The following is a 22,466-nucleotide window of genomic DNA, read 5'->3' as shown; positions in this document are numbered from 1 at the left end:
TTTAGGCACATCAGGGGCTCTCCAAACGCAGCATGATGTCTGCTAACAATTTGAGCCGATTTTCCATTCAATTTGTTAGCAGACACCATGTCGCGTTTGGAGAGCCCCTGATGTGCCTAAACAGTGGAGCTCCCCCACAAGTGACCCCATTTTGGAAACTAGACCCCCAAGGCACCAATCTAGATGCATAGTGAGCACTTGGAACCCTCAGGTGCTTCACAAATTGATTCGTAAAAATGAAAAAGTGGAAAAAAAATACTTTTTCATTTTTACGAATCAATTTGTGAAGCACCTAGGGGTTCCATGTTCTCACTATGCATCTAGATAGGTGCCTTGGGGGTCTAGTTTCCAAAATCGGGTCACTTGTGGGGGGTTTCCACTGTTTAGGCACATCAGGGGCTCTCCAAAAGCAACATGGCATCCTCTAATTATTCAAGCAAATTTTGCAATCAAAAAGTCAAATGGCGCTCCTTCCCTTCCAAGTCCTGCCGAGTGCCCAAACAGTGTTTTTTCCCCACATATGGGGTATCTGCGTGCCCAGGGGAAATTGCACAACAAATTTTGGGGTCCATTTTTTCCTGTTACCCCTGCGAAAATAAAAAAAATTGGGTCTAAAGTAGCATTTTTGTGAAAAAAGTTAAATGTTAATTTTTTTCTTCCACATTCCAAAAATTCCTGTGAAGCACCTAAAGGGTTAATAAAGTTCTTGAATGTGGTTTTGAGCACCTTGAGGGGTGCAGTTTTTAGAATGGTGTCACTTTTGGGTATTTTCTGTCATAAAGACCTCTCAAAGTGACTTCAAATGTGATGTGGTCCCTAAAAAAATGGTTTTGTAAATTTTGTTGGAAAAATTAGAAATCGCTGGTCAATTTTTAACCCTTTTAGCTCCCTAACAAAAAAAAATTTTGGTTCCAAAATTGTGCTGATCTAAAGTAGACATGTGGGAAATGTTATTTATTAACTCTTTTGTGTGACATATCTCTCTGATTTAAGGGCATAAAAATTCAGATTTTGAAAATTGAAAAATTTTCAAAATTTTCGCCAAATTTCCGTTTTTTTCGCAAATAAACGCAAGTGATGTCGAAAAAATTTTAACACAATCATGAAGTACAATATGTCACGAAAAAACAGTCTCAGAATCAGGGGGATCCGTTGAAGCGTTCCAGAGTAATTACCTCATAAAGTGACAGTGGTCAGAATTGTAAAAATTGGCCTGGTCATTAACGTGCAAACCACCCTGGGGGGTAAAGGGGTTAAGAAATGAAGGTCAGTCAGTCTGAAAAATTGGGAAAACTTTGAAAGTGTCCCCAAGTGCAGTTGCAAAAACCATCAAGCGCTACAAAGAAACTGGCTCACATGAGGACCGCCCCAGGAAAGGAAGACCAAGAGTCACCTCTGCTGAGGATAAGTTTATCCGAGTCACCAGCCTCAGAAATCGCAGGTTAACAGCAGCTCAGATTAGAGACCAGGTCAATGCCACACAAAGTTGTAGCAGCAGACACATCTCTTCAACAACTGTTAAGAGGAGACTTTGTGCAGCAGGCCTTCATGGTAAAATAGCTGCTAGGAAACCACTGCTAAGGACAGGCAACAAGCAGAAGAGACTTGTTTGGGCTAAAGAATACAAGGAATGGACATTAGACCAGTGGAAATCTGTGCTTTGGTCTGATGAGTCCAAATTTGAGATCTTTGGTTCCAACCACCGTGTCTTTGTGCAACGCAGAAAAGGTGAACGGATGGATTCTACATGCCTGGTTCCCACCGTGAAGCATGGAGGAGGAGGTGTGATGGTGTGGGGGTGCTTTGCTGGTGACACTGTTGGGGATTTATTCAAAATTGAAGGCATACTGAACCAGCATGGCTGTCACAGCATCTTGCAGCGGCATGCTATTCCATCCGGTTTGCGTTTAGTTGGACCATCATTTATTTTTCAACAGGACAATGACCTCAAACACACCTCCAGGCTGTGTAAGGGCTATTTGACCAAGCAGGAGAGTGATGGGGTGCTACGCCAGATGACCTGGCCTCCATAGTCACCAGACCTGAAGCCAATCGAGATGGTTTGGGGTGAGCTGGACCGCAGAGTGAAGGCAAAAGGGCCAACAAGTGCTCAGTATCTCTGGGAACTCCTTCAAGATTGTTGGAAGACCATTTCCGGTGACTACCTCTTGAAGCTCATCAAGAGAATGCCAAGAGTGTGCAAAGCTGTCATCAAAGCAAAAGGTGGCTACTTTGAAGAACCTAGAATATAAGACATATTTTCAGTTGTTTCACACTTTTTTGTTAAGTATATAATTCCACAATTTTCATAGTCATGAAAATACAGAAAAATCTTTAAATGAGAAGGTGTGTCAAAACTTTTGGTCTGTACTGTATGTCTGCTCCAAGGTCTCATTAATTTCAATAAGTGTCTTAGAATTGAGTTTAATCAATAGGTCCATCAATTTATAAGATGTCTCATTACACAGGGTCTCCCATTGTTGTATAAACTCAGCATCATTGATTGGAAATGACGGTATGACCCTAATTCTCCGCCCCCTGGGTATGAGTTTTTTTAGAACATAGCTTTCTTAGAAAGCTCTGTTCCACCACAGCTTCGTCCTTTTGTTATTGATCAGTTCCAAAATATATCTACCCAGATGGATAAGGCTATCGACCAATGGGTCAAAAATATACAGGAGGTCCAATCGTCCAAATTCTCAAGAGATCAGAAGGATTATAGTGCAGGCATGGTATATAAGTGGAAGAAGGTATCATCCCATGAGGGAACAATGAACTGGCATGCATCTATTATCTCAATTCCATCTGCAAGTGACCTATCGGACTCTTCCTCTATTACAAACAATATGACACCTAAATGTAAGAGAAATCTATGCTTTCATCCTAATAATCGAACATATGGGACAATTGAAACAAGCACCAACTTCCCCAAGGTAATTAATTTGTCTTTCAATATGTCAGAATTGTCTATACTGAGAAAGGGATTGATGTTTTGCCCAGTGGCAAAGTTTGACAAATTCACGGCAATTAAAGATTTGCACTTATTTGCTCGTACTCTGACTTTCAAAAGACACTTTCATGATGAGATTTCTTTGCAATTGTTCCCTACAGAGGCGGAGCAGGATGCATTAGCTGACCTGGAAAGCCTTGCATTGAAGCATAATGTGGGACGGGGAGGTAAGATACCACCGTCCATTAGACCTCGGTCTAAAAAATTTCCCCCCTTATCCACGTGCTCTAATAATGATTTATTTGTCCAAATGGTTAGCCAAGAGTTTGCAAAAATTCCCCATAACAATCTTACCTGGAATGAAAGTCAGAGTGTAAGACGTCTGCAGAATCTGAAAGACGTGGTGTTTAAGCCAGCGGATAAGGGGGGGGTATGTGGTGGTATGGCCCAAAACTATGTATGAAGCAGAGGCCATTAAACAATTTAGGAATAAAACTTGTTATACAAAGTTGACTTTTAATCCCCTCTCTAAATTTCAGGGTGAATTTTGTAAATTGATATCACAAGCAAAAACTAAGGAGATTATAAATAAGGGCATATATTCGGCATTAATAGTGGAAGAACCTACAATCCCTATCCTTTATTTGCTACGGAAAATACACAAAAACACCAGAGTACCTCCTGGGCGACCTGTTATTTCAGGTAGGGGCAATTATTTGGAGAAAGCTAATAAATTTATTGATGCCCACCTCCAGCCACTAGTGGAACTATTGCCTTCATTTATTAAGGATACTGGCAAGTTTCTTAAAAAAAACGACGGACTACATGTTGATGAGTATGCGATTTTGGTAACCTGTGAAGTAGAATCCCTCTACATCAATATCCGGCATGGGGATGGTGTAGGGGTGGTCATATTCTTTTTGGATTCATCAGTTAATCCCCCTGGATTCAGTGAGTTTTTGGTGCAGCTGTTACAATTTTCATTGATGCATAATTTTTTTCCTTTTCAAAGGGTCCTTCTGCCTGCAGCTCCAGGGGACAGCCATGGGGGCGTCCTTTGCACCTGCATATGCTAATCTGTTCCTGGGGCTGTGGGAGAGGGACCTCTTCCTGTCGGATCGGTACGCATCAATGGACTGTGTCTCTTTTTGGGGGCGGTACATTGATGACTCTATAGAAAATCTTCACAATTTTATGTCATTGCTTAATCAAAACTCACTGAATATATGTTGTGGATCCGGGTGGTGGAACCTCTGTGCTGCGGTGCAAGAAGGGACCAGAGGGGCGTAACTAGGTATCAACTCGGACTGACCAAGGTCGCACGGCGGCTCAATCGACTCCGTGAACCAGGGAAGGACCGAACAGAGGGACCAGGTGCTACTCTGGGCCTGTCCTTCTATGAGAGCAGGTGACGCCCACGGGTAACTGGCAGGAGCCTCCTGGTAGGCACAGCAGGTAACTGACAGGAGCCTCCAGGTAGGCTGACTGATAGGCACGGAAGATAACTGGTAGAAACCTCCAGGTAGGCTGACTGATAGGCACGGCAGGTAACTAGTACGTTCTCCGGGTAGGCAGGCAAGCCAGGCCCATAGACAGACTGGCGGGTTTGGATCGTAGGCAGACCGTCGGGCTGGAGAGTACACTTGGCTGGCGGACTAGACTGGTAGTCAGGCTGGTGGACTGGACTGGTAGTCAGGCTGGCGGACTGGACTGGTAGTCAGGTTGGCAGACTGAACTGGTAGTCAGGCTGGCGAACTGGACTGGTAGTCAGACTAGCAGCGGGACCTGAGGGCTGAAGCAGAGTTTAGGACACAAAGCTACAACCTTGCACGGGAACCTCCATTTTGGAGGAGGTGCCTTTTATATGAGAGATCCTCCGGCCATTGGCCAGGGACTCCTTAGGATGGCGCACGCGGCCCCTTTAAGAGGGGGGGAGCGCACACGCGCCCTAAGCTCTGTGGCCGGGAAGCTGCACACGCCGGCAGCAGCAGCGGGAGAGCCGGAAGATGCCGGGCCGGGAGCACGGCGGTAAGGGGGACGGCATCTCTGCCTGTCATGGGGCAGAGACGCCGATACTACAGTACCCCCCCTTTACGCCCCCTCTTTTTAGCATGGCCGGCTAGTTTAGATTAATAATGACCCCAGTGAAGAACCTTCTTACGATCCGGAACCGCTACAAACGTCTTATCAGGTGGGAGATGAGACAGGTCCAAGGGGGCCACATTCATCACTTTGGAGGGACCGATGATATGTATAGGCTCCTCCTCTTGATCGGAAGACAGGAAGGATCGGGACAAGGTGTCGGCTTTAACGTTTTTGTCCGCAGGGCGGTAATGTAGGGTAAAGTTGAAGCGGGCGAAGAACAAAGACCACCGAGCCTGACGCGGATTGAGTCTTTGGGCATTCTGTAGATATGCCAGGTTTTTGTGGTCAGTGTAGATGACCACCGGGTGCAGAGCACCCTCAAGCAGGTAACGCCACTCCTCCAGCGCCAATTTGATGGCTAGCAGTTCTCGGTCTCCTATGGAGTAGTTGCGCTCGGATGAGGAGAAGAGCTTGGAGAAGAAGCCACAGGTTACCATTCTCCCGGACGGAGATTTCTGGGTGAGCACCGCTCCTGCTCTGGAAGAGGAAGCATCAACCTCCAGAAAGAACTGTTTGTTGCAATCTGGACAGTGCAGCACTGGGGCAGAAGAGAAGGCTTGTTTTAAGGAGAGGAAGGCCTCCTCCGCTTCGGACGGCCATTCCTTAGGATTTGCTCCCTTAAGGGTGAGCACAGAGATGGGAGCAGTCCGGGAAGAGAAATGTGGGATGAAGAGACGGTAATAGTTGGTGAAGCCCAGGAATCGCTGAATCGCCTTCAACCCCTTCGAACGGGGCCACTTTAAGATGGCAGAGACATTCTCGGGGTCCATCCGTAGACCTGTCTTAGAGATAATATAGCCCAGGAACGGAATAGAGGTCTGCTCGAAGAGGCATTTCTCAAATTTTGCGTATAGGTGATTCTGCCTGAGCCTAAGCAGGACATGACGAACATCCCTCCGGTGTGTGGGAAGATCCGGAGAGAAGACCAAGATGTCATCCAGGTACACCACCACACAAGAATATAAGAGGTCACGGAAGATGTCGTTAACTAATTCTTGGAAGACGGCTGGAGCATTACAGAGGCCGAAGGGTATCACACTGTTCATAGTGGCCGTCTTCCACTCGTCTCCTTGGCGGATCCGGACCAAGCTATATGCCCCACGAAAATCGAGCTTGGTGAAGATCTTCGCGCCTTTAAGGCGGTCGAACAGCTCAGAGATGAACGGCAGGGGGTATTTGTTTTTGATAGTAATCTGGTTGAGTCCTCTATAATCGATACAGGTGCGTAGTGAGCCGTCTTTCTTTTTTACGAAGAAGAATCCGGCTCCAGACGGGGAGGTAGATTTCTGGATGAATCCCCTAGCCAGATTTTCTTCGATGTACTCCGACATGGCCTGGTTTTCAGCCAACGACAAAGGGTAAATACGCCCACGGGGTGGAGTGGCACCGGGTACCAGGTCGATAGGGCAATCATATGGCCTATGAGGTGGCAGTGTCTCTGCTTCCTTCTTATCGAAGACATCTGCATAGGACCAGTAAGGTGTCGGTAGACCAGGTAAATTAGCCGGAGTAGACGGAGGTCGAGCCGGGCGAACCGGGACCAGGCAGGTCTCATGGCAATCCTGCCCCCAACGGGTTTATGTCTCTGTAGCCAGGGTAGACCTAGCAAAAGGGAGTGAGAGAGTCCGGAAAGCACATGAAAGGAGATCCTCTCTGAGTGCAGCATTCCCACCTGAAGGGTTATGAGCTCAGTGACAAGCAAGATGGTCACCGGAAGGAGTCTTCCATCCACGGAAGCGACTGCCAATGGTTCAGCCAGAGGTTTGGTAGGAATCTGATACTTTTCTACAAGGGACTGGGAAATAAGATTCCCAGCGGCTCCGGAATCCAGGTGGGCGGTTACAAAGAAATGGTTCTCTCCACAGGAAATAGAGACGGATAAAGTCAAGAATGGAGAGGATTTACTCTTGCCTAGGACGACCTCTCCGAGCGGTCCTAGACACTGGAGTTTCCCTGCTTCACCGGACAGGAACGGATCAGGTGCTCCTTACTACCACAGTAGAAACAGCTCCCCTCAGCTCGGCGTGTTTCTTGGCATGACTTGACCATCTTGGTCTGGTCGATCTGCATGGGTTCGGGCGAGCGTGCCTGGGGAGTTGCTGGTTGGGAGTCAGGTTTCTGAAAAACAGGAGCAAGACGAGGAAATCTTCTCTCCCAGGTAGTCTCCTTAGCACGTTCTAGGAAACGGATGTCAATCCGGGTAGCTAGTGACACCAGGTCATCCAGGGTGGTAGGAATGTCCCGGCCGGCTAGCTCGTCCTTAATCCGACCGGAAAGACCCTCCCAGAAGGTGGACACCAGGGCCTCGTTGTCCCAGGCAAGCTCAGAAGCGAGGGTACGGAACTGTATGGCATACTGGCCCACGGTGAGACTCCCTTGGCGGAGACGGAGCAATGAGGAGGCAGTAGAAGTCCTTCGTCCGGGCTCATCGAAGACCCTCCGGAAGGCAGTGAGGAAAGCCAGAAGATCAGACACCAGGGAATCCCTGACATAAGACGGGGTCACCCCCAAAACGAGGAGGCGCAGAAAGCCGGGGTCCTAGGCTGGATGCTGTGGTATTGGTAGGCAGCGGCCCCGCCGGAGCGGGTGTCGCTCGGCTCGAGGCGGGCACAGGTGGGACCAACAGCGTGTCCAGGCGAGAGTTGACAGACCGTAGGTAGGTCAGGATGGTTTCCTGTTGGGATCTCTGACAAGAAACCTCCTGGTACAGGTCAGCAAGCGAAGGAGCCTGGGGGCCACCGGGTTCCATGGCCCCGTGCAAAACTGTTGCGGATCCGGGTGGTGGAACCTCTATGGTGCGGTGCAAGGAGGGACCAGAGGGGCGCAACTAGGTATCAACTCGGACTGACCAAGGTCGCACGGCGGCTCAATCGACTCCGTGAACCAGGGAAGGACCGAGCAGAGGGACCAGGTGCTACTCTGGGCCTGTCCTTGTATGAGAGCAGGTGACTCCCACGGGTAACTGGCAGGAGCCTCCGGGTAGGCACGGCAGGTAACTGAAAGGAGCCTCCAGGTAGGCTGACTGATAGGCACGGCAGGTAACTGGTAGGAGCCTCCAGGTAGGCTGACTGATAGGCATGGCAGGTAACTGGTACGTTCTCCGGGTAGTCAGACAAGCCAGGCCCATAGACAGACTGGCGGGTTTGGATGGTAGGCAGACCGTCGGGCTGGAGAGTACACTTGGCTGGCGGACTGGAGTGGTAGTCAGGCTGGCGGAATGGACTGGTAGTCAGGCTGGCGGACTGGACTGGTAGTCAGGCTGGCGGACTGGACTGGTAGTCAGACTAGCAGCGGGACCTGAGGGACCTGAGGGCTGAAGTAGAGTTTAGGACACAAAGCTACAACCTTGCACGGGCACCTCCATTTTGGAGGAGGTGCCTTTTATATGAGAGATCCTCCTTAGGACGGCGCGCGCGGCCCCTTTAAGAGGGAGGGAGTGCGCGCACGGGCGCCCTAAGCACTGTGCCCGGGAAGCTGCGTGCGCTGGCAGCAGCGGCATAGCCAGAAGACGCCGGGCCGGGAGCGCGGCGGTAAGGGGGACGGGTTCTCTGCCTGATAGTGGGCAGAGACGCCAATACTACAACATACATTTCACATACCACTACGACAGGGACTCCATTGAATTCCTGGATGTATTGGTTAAGAGGGACATGAATAACTGCTTACAAACTGATCTGTTTGGTAAGACGATGTCCGTTAATACATTATTACAGGCTTCATCATCTCATCTGCCTGCTATGATCAGATCCATCCCAACTGGGCAGTTTCTTCGAATTCGTAGGATATGTTCCAGTACAGAAGATTTTTAACAACAAGCCAGAGATCTTAAACAGAGATTTGTAGACAGAGGATACAGTCGTCGATCGATTAAGAGAGCTTACAACAGAGCACAGCATACTCCTCAACATCAACTACTGTATGCGAGACCATCCTCCCTGCCCTCTAAACAAGAAACATTTATTACTTCGTATAATGGACAGGCGGATGCAATAAGGGGCCGCCTGAACAAATACTGGCCTCTGTTGTTGGCCGATCCCATTATATCAAAATATCTAGGGGAGTTCCCTAACATTACTGTTCGTAGATCACCAAATTTAGGTGCCAGCCTAGTGAAGAGTCATTACGTAGGGAATCAGACTGCCTTCCTGGATAATATGAGACCCACTTGGGGTTCTAAACCATGCGGAGGATGTGTCGCGTGTCCGAATATGGCACGGACTGACTCCTTTTGTAATGCGGATGGATCCATCAGTTTTAAAATAACTAAAACCATTACATGTACAACAAGAGCAGTGATATACCATGCCACATTCCCCTGTTCATTAATCTATGTTGGTCTAACAACTCGGCAACTTAAAGTTCGCATTCGTGAACATGTAAATGGCATTCTCGCTGCCAAAGAAACATCAGATGTGTCATCACTGAAAACATTGCTGAGGCATTTTAAGAAATTTCATGGTTGTGATGCCACAAAGCTACGAGTCTGTGGCATTGATAGGATACTGCCGCATGAACGTGGGGGCAATATTAGTAACCGGTTGGCGAGACTTGAGGCAAAATGGATTTGGACATTGGACACTGTTTGCCCCTGGGGACTTAGTGAGAACCTCAGCTTCGTTCCATTTTTGTAAAAAATTATAGCTTCAGATTTTAATTCCCTGTGTTATTCATATCTGATCTTTTGTGTTTTAATTTGTTTTTAATGCATTTCCTTTCCACCTACAGCCTCTAATATTTGATATTTCCTTGACTTGGACGGACATAGCAACTGTTGGGCAACATGGATTCTCAAGCTGGATCTCCTCTATGACACCTGAAGGGATCCGGAGATCCCTGAGCGGCGCACTCGCCAATTGAGTTCCGGTATGCGATGATTGGCTGTATGTGGATTTTTAAACTCACCCTAGTTCACTTTATGCCACCCCCTGATGTAGGCACAACGCCGAAACGCACATCGGGGTAAACGCTACATACTTTCCATGGGTCCATACAGGTCTATACAGGTATGTCACAGTATTGCCTTTCCAATCCCAGGTTTCTCGGGTCCCCTTTTGTCTGAGATCTTGCTTCTTGCCCATATCCTTTTAGGAAATCTTTTTATGAAATATACATTGGGCAGCCCATTCATCATATCAGTCAATTGTTTACATCTAGGGACAGCACTTTAGACACTTTAAATCCTTTTCGACAATATGCATATGTATTTCTGGGCAATTGGTACATGCTATCCTTGGGACTATATAAGTCTCTCTATCGATATCAATTATAATTATATAGGTTGGCATGTAATATGAAGTTGCATTATGTATAATTATAACACTTGTTGCCTTGGATATAAAAATTGACCCACTATATGAATTTTCTGTATTTAAGCATTTTGCATTATGATCACTTTACATGTATTTATATGTCTTTTTGATACAATTGGTATATGAGCGTTTCTTTTGCAGTGCCATTTGTTGGCCAGACCATGATTCAATAAAGGTTTTTTACATATATCTATAAGTCCATTGGATCATTTTTGTTCGGAGTTCTCTTGTTATGGTTTGTCCAGTTTTTCCGAATTTGATCTAGGTTTACTTATATACCTACGAATGGCTAGTATGTGTAGGGGGACTAATTCTAGTCTAAGTATCCCTGTTTCAAGTATATTATCTTGTCTCATAATAGTGAATGGGTCCTTCGGGTTTCATCTGAATAACGACACTCGGAGGTTTAGATGGAAACACCGATATAAGTTCTCAGCATAGAGCGATGGATAAATGTGATCCCAAATGTTATGTAAAATGTTCCCAATAAAAGCTTCAACTCCATTCACAAAAAAAGCAAGTCCCCACTCAGGTCCGTCATCCGGTGACGGAAATATAGGGGGCTTCCATGTCATTGGTAGCACAAAGGCTCTGGAAAAACAAAATGGCTCCTCGCCCTCCAAAAGAAACCCAGTGAATTCTGCGCTCCTTCCTTTCTGAGTCCCAGTGTGTCTACACCGCAGATAGCGTCCACATGTTTGGCATTCCTGTAGCAATGAGAGCCCGCCTAATTTACAGATGCATGTCTCCAGAGGCACAAGCTGGGCATAATGTACTGGTCACTACAATGTACTTGTCACTACAACGGCAGTTTGCAATCTTCATTTAGCAACATCCACTGCTGCTTGCTTCTGAAAAACACTCATGGAATCAAAATCGTCACTACACCTGTAGATAAATTCACAAAGGGGTATAATTTCCAAAATAGGGTCACTTTAGGGGGATTCTGCTCTTCTAGCACGTAGGGGCTCTGTATATGGAGTCCGCAAACTATTCTTGTAAAATTTGCGCTCCAGGAGGCAAAAGGCGCTCCTTCCCTCCCGAGTCTCACCATATGGCTAAGCAGTACTGCACAGCAAGAAATGGGGTATTTCTACATTCAGCAGAAATTGTGTGACAAAATTTAGTGCCATTTTTACCAATTTCTCTCTAAAGTCTGGGGCTAAAACAAAATTTTGGTGGTAAAAATTAAATTATTTTTCTTCACTGCCCAATGATATAAAATGATAAAAAGTCACACCTGTGCTGTCAATATGATCCACTAGATGAATTCATTGAGAAGTGTAGTTTGTAAAATGGAATTGTCACTTATCGTGTATTCGGCTGATCTGGTACCTCAGGGGCTATACCAATGTGACATGACACTCTCAAACCAGTCAAGCAAAATCAGAACTCCAATATGGCGCTTCTTCCCTTCTGAGCTTTGCACTATGCCTCAAAAGTAATTTTTGACCATATATTGGGTATCTGCGTACTCAGGAGAAATTGCACAACAAATTTTGGGGTCCATTTTCTCCCGTTACCCTTGTAAAAATGCAAAATTTGGGGCAAAAAAATATTTTTGCTGGAAAAATTTGATTTTTTTTAATTTTCACAGCTCAACGTTATAAACTTCTGTGAAGCACCTGGGGTTTCAAAGTGCTTACCATACTTCAAGATAAGTTCCCTGAGGGGTGAAGTTTCCAAAATGGTGTCACTTGTTGGGGGTTTCCACTGTTTAGGCACATCAGGGGCTCTCCAAATGCGACATGGCATCCGCTATTTATTCCAGCAAATTTTACATCCAAGAAGTCAAATGGCTCTTCGTCCATTCCAAGCCCTGCTGTGCGCCCGAACAGTAGTTTTCCTCCACATATTGGGTGTCAGCGTTCTCAGGAGAAATTGCACAACAAATTTCATGGTGCAATTTCTCCTGTTACTCTTATGAAAATGCAAAATTTGGGGATAAAAAACATTTTTGTGGCAAAATGTAATTTTTGTATTTTCATGGCTCAACGTTATAAACTCCTGTGAAGATCCTGGGGGTTCAAGGTGCTAACCACACATCTAGATACAGTACAGACCAAAAGTTTGGACACACCTTCTCATTTAAAGATTTTTCTGTATTTTCATAACTATGAAAATTGTACATTCACACTGAAGGCATCAAAACTATGAATTAACACATGTGGAATTACATAACTAACAAAAAAGTGTGAAACAACTGAAAATATGTCTTATATTCTAGGTTCTTCAAAGTAGCCACCTTTTGCTTTGATGACTGCTTTGTACACTCTTGGCATTCTCTTGATGAGCTTCAAGAGGTAGTCACCGGAAATGGTTTTCACTTCACAGGTGTGCCCTGTCAGGTTTAATAAGTCGGATTTCTTGCCTTATAAATGGGGTTGGGACCATCAGTTGTGTTGTGCAGAAATCTGGTGGATGCACAGCTGATAGTCCTACTGAATAGACTGTTAGAATTTGTATTATGGCAATAAAAAAGCAGCTAAGTAAAGAAAAACGAGTGGCCATCATTATTTTAAGAAATTAAGGTCAGTCAGTGCGAAAAATTGGGAAAACTTTGAAAGTGTCCCCAAGTGCAGTTGCAAAAACCATCAAGTGCTACAAAGAAACTGGCTCACATGAGGACCGCCCCAGGAAAGGAAGACCAAGAGTCACCTCTGCTTCTGAGGATAAGTTTATCCGAGTCACCAGCCTCAGAATTCGCAGGTTAACAGCAGCTCAGATTAGAGACCAGGTCAATGCCACACAGAGTTCTAGCAGCAGACACATCTCTTCAACAACTGTTAAGAGGAGACTTTGTGCAGCAGGCCTTCATGGTAAAATAGCTGCTAGGAAACCACTGCTAAGGACAGGCAACAAGCAGAAGAGACTTGTTTGGGCTAAAGAACACAAGGAATGGACATTAGACCAGTGGAAATCTGTGCTTTGGTCTGATGAGTCCAAATTTGAGATCTTTGGTTCCAAGCATCGTGGCTTTGTGCGACGCAGAAAAGGTGAACGGATGGACTCTACATGCCTGGTTCCCACCGTGAAGCATGCAGGAGGTGTGATAGTGTGGGGGTGCTTTGCTGGTGACACTGTTGGGGATTTATTCAAAATTGAAGGCATACTGAACCAGCATGGCTACCACAGCATCTTGCAGCGGCATGCTATTCCATCCGGTTTGCGTTTAGTTGGACCATCATTTATTTTTCAACAGGACAATGACCCCAAACCCACCTCCAGACTGTGTAAGGGCTATTTGACCAAGAAGGAGAGTGATGGGGTGCTACGCCAGATGACCTGGGCTCCACAGTCACCAGACCTGAACCCAATCGAGATGGTTTGGGGTGAGCTGGACCGCAGAGTGAAGGCAAAAGGGCCAACAAGTGCTAAGCATCTCTGGGAACTCCTTAAAGATTGTTGGAAGACCATTTCCGGTGACTACCTCTTGAAGCTCATCAAGAGAATGCCAAGAGTGTGCAAAGCAGTCATCAAAGCAAAAGGTGGCTACTTTGAAGAACCTAGAATATAAGACATATTTTCAGTTGTTTCACACTTTTTTGTTAAGTATATAATTCCACATGTGTTAATTCATAGTTTTGATGCCTTCAGTGTGAATGTACAATTTTCATAGTCATGAAAATACAGAAAAATCTTTAAATGAGAAGGTGTGTCCAAACTTTTGGTCTGTACTGTATGTTTCCTGAACCAAAGTCCTAGCTGCTCCTCAGGTGAAAGGGTTAAATATGAATCATACAGGATGCAATGGAAACCTACTTACTACACAAGGCATAAGAAGGTAAGAAACTTGGTTTATTACAGCAGCACACCCAACAGACACCAAAAACAGCATAAAACAAATCCTATTCAATTTAACCATACATCATTCTCTAAATCAAGAAGGCTCAGGGAAGCTGGCTGCTATAGTAATGCATGAGGATGGTCTGGATTTTTCCATTTAGGACAACTGTACTTATGATTAAAACTCTGGTAATATTGTATTTCGCTCTGAAAGCTGAATGGTCAGCATCTAGATAAGCACAACTCAGGCTTTCACTTCATTAGTCCTGTATTTACTAGAATGTGGAAATGAGATGTTTCTGATTCAGCTCAGCTATTTCTGGAGCACTCTAGCCTGCATGCCTACAGCACTCCCACACATGCAGTCAGGCTTCATTTCTCACTAGGCAGCTACAGACCGTCAAGACAAATGCTGCTGAACATTTTAATTAAATATACATCATGTAGGATTATTCCTCGGTCTAAAATAAGAGACAAAGCAGTCGCATTGTAATTAAAATGGCACTGCAAAGATAAAGTCATTTAAAGGTTGTAATAGACTGAAAATAAGTGGTAGATTCCTTAGCCAGCCATCTGTTTAAGGAGCCTGTTAAATACTGTACTAATCGACATTGAGTTAGCAGCCACTCAGGCAGCACAAGGTCTTGCTGAACTGCCTGGAACATTAACTAGCTAAAACACTCTTTAATAGATGAGGTATTGTATTCTGCCTCAAATCACACTTATGAAATGACCACTATGAAATATAAGAGCATAAGACCTACTGATAGGGAATTTACATTGTGAGCCCCAATGGGGACAGTGCTGATAATCAGGGACGTATTTGGACTTGCTGCCCTAGGCACTGTCAGTGGTCCCACCCCCGGTCACGCCCACCCTCACCCCCCGTCCCGTCCCCCCCACGTCGTGCCCCCCTCGCATCCAATATCTTCCCCCCCGTCGTGGCCGTTTCCCCAAGTTTCATGTAGCCCCCCCCCCCCCCCCATTCCATGTAGCACATATAAAAGGTTAGGAAGTGGGGGGATGGGAGCGGCCCACACAGACCACAGGGCTGCAGCATTGCATATGGGGGATGGGAGCGGCCCACACAGACCACAGGGCTGCAGCATTGCATATGGGGGTGGGGGGGGGATGGGAGCGGCCCACACAGAACTGGGCTGCAGCAGGCACTGCAGTATTGCATATGGCCCATATGCAATGCTGCAGTGCCTGATGCAGCCCATGTCTGGGATTCAGACCCCACTGTGTCCCTCCCTGCTGCTGCCTGCCATCATGTCTGACCAGTGACAACAGTCACAGACTAGTCAGACTCCTCAGAGTCTGAGACTAGTCAGAGACTCAGGCAGTCTGGGCTCTGTCAGGCTGGTACTGCTGCCCGCTGGCTGTACTGTCTGTGCACAGCACAGAACACAGTACAGGCGGCAGCTGCTGACTGCGCGTCTGCGCCTAAACTATGATCCCGCCGCCCGCCTCGCCGCCTGCCGCCCGCCATCATCAATTATGCTGCAGAGCAGACTGTCTGCAGAAGCGGCAGCTCCTCAGCCAGCATCATGTACCGGCACCACGACCCAGGTGGCAGTGTCGGCGCAATGGCACATCACAACAGGACACAATTACCGGTGCTGCCTGCTGAGATGAGCCGCCGCCAGCGATGTGCTGCCCGGGCCTCCGTGGGAACTTCAAGTGCCCTGGCTCCTCCTCTTCTTTCCAGATCGCAGCAGCAGAGCAGACTAGAGAGGTGAGGTGGGTGGGTGTGATCGGAGGGCGAGAGGGCGCGATCAGGGGTGGATTAAGAGTAGCAAGGGCCCTGGGCAGTTTAGAAGGCGCGCCCCCCCCCCCCCACACACACACACCTGATGTATCACATGTCACATGATCCCCTGTGATAGATCATGTGATAGTTCATGTGAAATTTATTTGGCACAATATTAATTATAATAATTTTTTTTAGGCTGTGTGCCCACTATGCGTTTTTTAAGCAATTCCGCTGCAGAAACGCTTAAAAAACGCTTGGTAGAAGGTCTGCCATGTTCCCCAATGATAATCCGCATGTGCTGTGCACATGCTGCGGAAATTTCCGCTGCGGATTATCATTGTGGAAAAATCCGCAGCACTACCAATTATTTTGCGGAAGCGCAGCGTTTTCGCCGCCATTGACTTGCATTGGAACGCATGGAATCCGCATCACTGCATCTGTACAGAATCCATGCGTTTCAATGTACGGATGGTACCCGGGTTTGGAGAAGAGGAGACTCTCCTCCAGACCCGGGTACCATAGTACCTGTAAAAAAAAAAGAATAAAATAAAAAATAAATATCATACTTACCTTCTGATGGCCCCCGGTGTCTTTATCCGATGCGTCCTGGCTTGCCGGCAGCTCACGATGGTCTGAAAAGGATCTGCCGTGACGTCATTTATTCATGTGACGGGTCACGCGACCGCTGACGTTGGCAGGCCATCAGAAGGTAATTATATATTTATTTTTTACCATTCTTTTACGGTCACACTATATAAATCCATTCCGGTTGCATGGATTTATATAGTGTGACCAAGTTGTCAAGCACTTTCCAAGTGATGCTAAAATCGCTTGTCAACCCACATGCGGAATTGCAAGTGAAGAACGCTTCACATCCGCATGTCCCTGGCAGGAAAATGCATGTAAAATCCGCATGCGTTTTTTCTGCCAGGGAGATGCAGAAACGCTCAAAAAAAATCCGAAGCATTTCTGCATCGTGGGCACATAGCCTTACATTAATTGTATGACTCAATATTGAGCACATGTAGCCATCTATACACGGCGGGAGGCCACATGGCGCCATCTATACACGGCGGGAGGCCGCACGGCGCCATCTATACACGGCGGGAGGCCGCACGGCGCCATCTATACACGGCGGGAGGCCGCACGGCGCCATCTATATATGGTGGGAGGCCGCACGGCGCCATCTATACACAGCAGGATGCCTCACGGCGCCATCTACACACAGCGGGAGGCCGCATGTAGCCATCTATACACAGCGGGAAGCCGCACGTAGCCATTTATACACAGCAGGAGGCCGCATGGCGCCATCTATACACAGCGGGAGGCCGCACGTAGCCATCCATACACAGCAGGAGGCCGCACATAGCCATCTATACACAGCAGGAGACCGCACGGCGCCATCTATATACAGCAGGAGGCCACACGTAGCCATCTATACACAGCGGGAGGCCGCACGTAGCCATCTATACACAGTAGGAGGCCGCCCGTAGCCATCTATACACAGCAGGAGGCCACACGTAGCCATCTATACACAGCAGGAAGCCGCACGTAGCCATCTATACACAGCAGGAGGCCGCATGGCGCCATCTATACACAGTGGGAGGCCGCACGTAGCCATCTATACAGAGCGGGAGGCCGCACGTAGCCATGTATACACAGCGGGAGGCCACACATAACCATCTATACACAGCGGGAGGCCGCACATAGCCATCTATACACAGCAGGAGGCAGCACAGCGCCATCTATGCACAGCAGGAGGTCGCACAGCGCCATCTATATACAGCAGGAGGCCGCACAGTGCCATCTGTACACAGCAGGAGGTTGCACAGCGCCATCTATACACAGCAGGAGGTCGCACAGCGCCATCTATACACAGCAGGAGGCCGCACAGCACCATCTATACACAGCAGGAGGCCGCACAGCGCCATCTATACACAGCAGGAGGTTGCACAGCACCATCTATACACAGCAGGAGGCCGCACAGCACCATCTATACACAGCAGGAGGCCACACAGCGCCATCTATACACAGCAGGAGGTTGCACAGCACCATCTATACACAGCAGGAGGCCGCACAGCGCCATCTATACACAGCAGGAGGCCGCACAGCACCATCTATACACAGCAGGAGGCCGCACAGCGGCATCTATACACAGCGGGAGGCCGCACGGCACCCCCCAGAGACAGCGGGAGGCCGCACGCAGTCACGCACACACAAACATATACAGACATATACATACATGCATAAACACATTTGAAACACAAAAATACATATAAACAGACATCACACAATGATATCTGCCTGCACACACACACACACACACTCAATCACACATACACACACTCACTCTCACACATACACACTCTCTCACACACACACTCTCTCATACACACACTCTCTCATACACACACACACTCTCACACACACAGACACACACAGACTCACCATCCCCCCCGGCTCGGCTCCAGTTCTCTCTCCGGTGCAGCACTGCAGGCCGAGCGCACTGCGTGACGTCACAGCTAGGAGACACGGGCACGCACAGGGCCGTGTCTCCTAGCAGTGACGCGACTGGGCCAGCACACAGGGAAGTTAACTGCTGGAGAGCTGGCCTGGCTGGAGAAGAAGCAGCGGCCGTGCCCCGCTGCTGGGGGAGCGGTCCAGGGGCCCCCCGCCACTGTCTGCCAGTATGTGCCGCAGCGCTGCACATATAATGAGGGCAATCTGGCCATAGACACCCCGGATTGCCCTAATTTTAATCCGCCTATGGGCTCGATGACCGGGGGGGGGCGGAACCACCCGGCCGGCTCAGGGCACGAACCAAAAAAAAAAACCACAGAAAAAAAAAACACGCTCAGGCGCCGCCCTCCCCGGATTCCGGCGCCCTAAGCACGTGCCTACAAGTGCCTAAGTGCAAATACGGCCCTGCTGATAATGTCTGTAAAGTGCTGTGGAATTAATGGCACTATTTAAGTGAGTAAAATAAATAAATAAATAAATATATTCACTTACTCAGATGACTACTAGAAGGCTAGCAGTGCTAGAGTCCGATGAGCAAAATTTTGACCTGGGCCCCCACCTACATGTTGGTCCTGATGCAGGGGCGGACATACCACTGATACAGCCGGTGCAGGTGGTATGTCCAGAGCAGGAGGGGGGTCCAGGAAAAAGTAATGGAGGTGCATGATCTATCACAGCACTGGCAACAGCATTAACCCTTAACAAGAGTGGCAGAGCCCGCTCTGCTTCACACTACACAAGATTATGCTGAAAGGGGCCTCTGTCCTCACCTGTTAAGGGTTAATGCTGCTGTCTTATCTATGTGCAAACACTGTGGGGAGGAGGGAGTCATGCTGTGATTCCCCCTCTTACATAGTTACATAGTTACATAGTTTATAAGGCCGAAAAAAGACAAGCGTCCATCCAGTTCAGCCTATTTCTTGTGCACTGCAGCTATTCCGCAGCGTTGATCCAGGGGAAGGCAACAAAAAACCATGCGGTATAGGCCAATTTACATCATTGAGGAAAAATTCACTTCCCGACACCAATCTGGCAGTCAGATTAAATCCCTGGATTAATTAACTAAGCATAAGATGTAATTTTATTGTTCTCAAGAAAGGCGTCCAGGCCTCTCTTGAACTCATTAAGTGAGTTGGACATCACCACTTCCTCTCCCAGAGAGTTCCAGAGTCTCACGGCTCTGACCGTAAAGAATCCCCTTCTATGCTGGTGCAGGAACCTCCTTTCCTCCAGACGCATAGTGTGCCCCCTCGTCTTTGTCACCATCCTTGGTATAAACAGGTCATGGGAGAGATCTCTGTACTGCCCCCTGATGTATTTATACATGTTTATGAGGTCTCCCCTAAGCCTTCTCTTTTCCAACGTAAATAGGCCTAATTTTGACAACCTCTCTGGGTATTCTAGTCCCTCCATTCCCTTTATTACCTTAGTCGCCCTCCTTTGTACCCTCTCTAGCTCCAATATGTCTTTCCTGAGCACCGGAGCCCAGAACTGTGCACAATATTCTAAGTGCGGCCTTACCAGCGCTTTATACAGAGGAAGAACAATGTTCTCATCATATGCCCCTATTCCTCTTCTGATGCATGCCATGACTCTATTTGCCTTCGCAGCTGCTGCCTGACACTGGGCACTCCAATTTAATTTGCTATTAACCAAGACGCCCAGGTCCTTCTCCATGTCAGATTTCCCCAACGGTTTCCCATTTAATATGTATGGGTGACTGCTGTTTTTCTTTCCCATGTGCATGTGACGCGCCCCCTGGGCCATGTTTGGGGAATACCCGGAGCCAGATCTGTTGGGGGTGGTAGTCCTCGTGGCGGTGACCCGGTCCGTGCCCAGGGTGTCAAACTAAGTGGCGATGTTTTTAGTGGCAGATGTGATATTGTTCGACTACGCCACCCGTTGATTGTGGCTATGAAGCCGCCGCTGCAGGGCAGACCGCTGAGGCTGGTGGTACGGTGGTGCAGCGTGGATGGTATAACCCCCAACGGGAGGGGTATAGCCTCATGGCAGCTAATGAGGCAGGGAGGAATGATGGTGGTAGTGGTGGTGTGACAAGGAATCACTGAGACGTGCGGTTGCAGTTTTCACAGCTTTACTCACAGTTCTTTATCAGGTCACTTGTGCGCAGTAAGGACCACCCGAGCCGTGCTGCGCCCACCAGGTGAGGGACTCGGTTAACTCCCAGGCAATTCCGGAGCGTGGTCCAGAGCTCCCCTCTCTTCCTTCCTACTGGCCGTCCCCACCAGGGACCCACCTTTGTCCGGCTCCCTCGGGCCTTCTGGTGGTGAAACCTTTCCCGGTTTCCCTGACCCTATATGGTATGCCTTCCTAGTGGATGTGGCGAGGGGTCGCGCCAAAACTTGACCACGACCTCCGGTTCCTAGCTAAGGATAATTGGCCTCCACCAGTTTGGGATCCGGCACCCTGTTCTGCCAACCCTTCACCAGGTATCTTGTGGGATCTCAGGGTTCCCTCTGTGCTTGCGTCTCTGGGCCTTTCCTTGTGTTTCTGTTCCTTCTCTCTTTCTGTCTCAGGTCTCACTTCAGGCTTGCCTCTGGAGCTGGGCCCAGACTGAGCCACAGCTCCCTGTCAGCCCTCTCTGGCTGAGCTCCTCTCCTCTTCTCCTCCTGCCTGAACTGAACCCTGATCTAAGATGGTGCCCACCTTATATACCTCCCTCTATGTGTGAGCCCAGGTGACCAGCACCCAATGGGCTCCTACCTATGCCCAGAGTCCCTCCCCTGTCTGCTCCTACACCACAGGGATATTCCTCCCCCCTCCCCACTCCAGCCGGGGACAGACGCTGTCGTACCTGCACATCTATCTGGTGGGAGTACCGTTGATCTGTCCCCCGGAAATGGGGTGAGTGTAGTGTATGCAGCTAACTGAGCTCCGTTCCACACTCCATCCTTACCCGGGAGTGGAATACCACACCTCTGGTTCGAGGTGCAATACCCCTGTAGCAACCGAGTCCTCAGGGTGCTACATTCCCCCCTGGTAAACCACAGCACGTCCTCGGGCTGGAATAGAATAAAACAATTAGACATACAAAAATTTTTAGAGTGCACTCACATATAAGATATTAACTATGAACTCATCCCTTTATGGGAGGTACTCTTCTCCTAGAACGTTACAGGTATAAAACATTTTCCTATGACATTATAAAATATCTGGCTAATGCCACCGGAACTCTTTTGTAAAACATTATGCAAGATTTTGGCGTTACTGTTTTAGCAGCATAATAAACTTTCTATTATAAGACATTTTCACATACAACGTTTTCAGAACATATTCTTGATTTCTGGCCACGGTGCAACTTGTGACCAGGTAAAGTGCAACAGTCACCAATTCCGTAGTAGAAAAAACAGTTCCTTATAAAACCAATAGGGGGCGCTTTAAGAAGCGCAACTATTTACAGGGTGTTGACCGCTCTCAGTCCTCGGCCAGTGGGGAATAAGGAAATGGCTGCTCACAATCCTCAGCCTGGTTAGGGATAGGGGCACACAGGAAACAGTTCTTTAACAGTTCCACACTAGTCCCAACGGGGACCACACTCCAATTAGCAGCATGACAGGTACCCTTACGGGTAACTATATACAGTTTCAGTTACCGTTCATTAGTAACGATGTCCTCCTGCTCCTTCCTGAGGGTAGTCTTCAGACCCGTCCGGGTCCTCTTGGTCTTCCTCATACTGCATCTCCTCCTCAGTCAGCCGGTGTACGTGAAGGGCGTACGGTCCTTTAGCACACTGATGCCGGGTGAAGGCGACCACATCACCCGGGTAGAGGTCACGTCCGCGGTGTCCCTCCGGCAGGTGGCTCTCGACATCCCTGCGGGTGACAAAGACGTCGCCGGGGGTTCGGTGATCCCGGATAAAGCCCCAGCCGTTCTCCAGTTGAAACTTTATTACGGTCCCGTTGGCGCGGGGACCGTGGGCCGTACGGGGGTTTCGTCGGGCCCGGCGTTTCTGCTCCGCGCTTTGGGCCTGCAGCTGTTC

This window comes from Phyllobates terribilis, unplaced genomic scaffold (genome assembly GCF_046119375.1).
Source record: "Phyllobates terribilis strain yellow unplaced genomic scaffold, ASM4611937v1 Scaffold_4__5_contigs__length_816908805, whole genome shotgun sequence".
In the NCBI taxonomy this organism is placed as follows: Eukaryota; Metazoa; Chordata; class Amphibia; order Anura; family Dendrobatidae; genus Phyllobates; species Phyllobates terribilis.
The sequence above is the reverse complement of the archived record's forward strand: the minus strand, read 5'-3'. Positions refer to the sequence as shown.